The sequence below is a fragment of the Coregonus clupeaformis genome, unplaced genomic scaffold (genome assembly GCF_020615455.1).
Source record: "Coregonus clupeaformis isolate EN_2021a unplaced genomic scaffold, ASM2061545v1 scaf0659, whole genome shotgun sequence".
NCBI lineage: Eukaryota > Metazoa > Chordata > Actinopteri > Salmoniformes > Salmonidae > Coregonus > Coregonus clupeaformis.
In genome coordinates this window covers 79,237-80,514 of record NW_025534114.1, presented here as the reverse complement: position 1 = coordinate 80,514, position 1,278 = coordinate 79,237, and positions in this window count along the sequence as shown.

The following is a 1,278-nucleotide window of genomic DNA, read 5'->3' as shown; positions in this document are numbered from 1 at the left end:
CAAACATTACACAAAACCTTTCCCAAATGTGATAATACTTTGACTGATTTCTTATCTAACATGTTATTTCGATATTAGACAGTGTAAAAGTGCTATTACATACCTGTAGTTATAAAGAGAAACGGAAATCACAGTCCCGCCGTTTTCTTTGTTCTGAAGAATGTTGCGCACCTACACGGAAGTTCCTGTTCTCCAACTACCACAATGCAACAACGACATCTTCTTCTTCTTCTGTGGGTTTTATGGCAGACTACTTCCAAAAGTTGTATTGCCACCACCAACTGGACGGGTTGAAACCACAAAATAAATTAAATAAAAAATACATCCATACTTAATAGCGATACTAACTTACTCCACCCTAATAAAAATAGTACATTGCAAAAACAAACAAAAGTCCCATTTCTTCCTTCCTTTAAATCTCCATATCTCCCTTCTCAGTCTCTAGGACCTGAGATGGTGGTACGGCTTTTGACAATATTCCATGTAACTCTTTTGCCAATAAATCTTTCAGCCCCAGGAACCGTTGGTGACTAGCAAATTGGCTTGTACCAATGTGTAGAGGTGTCGTGACATGTATTGAGTGGATAAATAAAACATATATTATTTTGAATGCCATGAATTGAACAAAAGCATTATATTTACTGTAAAGATAACCCCCAACAACTACAATGATTCAGTAGATCAATAATGTTACAGTACTCTAGCATGTCTCACAGCTGCTTATGCTGACAAAACATGTTAGTGAATAGGTCAGATTTAGCTTTGTGATGCTCATTTAAATGTCCTGTCTTGTTCAGCTTCAGAACAACAGTAAATATGTCTCCCTTTCCTCTGCACAGTTCTCTCACAGTGAGAAACAATAGGATTACAATAGAGTGTGCTACGATTTCTTGAGAATTAAGTGATGGAATGATTTTAATCTTAGCTAGTCAGACAACTGATGAAGATTCTCACATGTATGTATTTGTTGGTGTCTATTTAAGTGGCCATGTTGAGAGAAACTCTTCCAACAGTCAGAGCAGGAGTACCAGATCCCTTGATATTTTACAGCTCTTCCCACAATCAGAGCAGGGAAATAGATTATCTCCTGTGTGGATTTTTAGGTGTATTTTTTAGCTTTGATAGAATTGGGAAAATCTCTTCACAATGTGGGCAGTGGTGAGACCTCTTAGCTCTGTGATCTTCCTGCTGTTGCTCGCTGGATGTACAGAATGTCTCAACATGGTCTCCTGTGTGAACAACATCAGAAGAACCAGTCAGTTGGTGTGATTTACATCA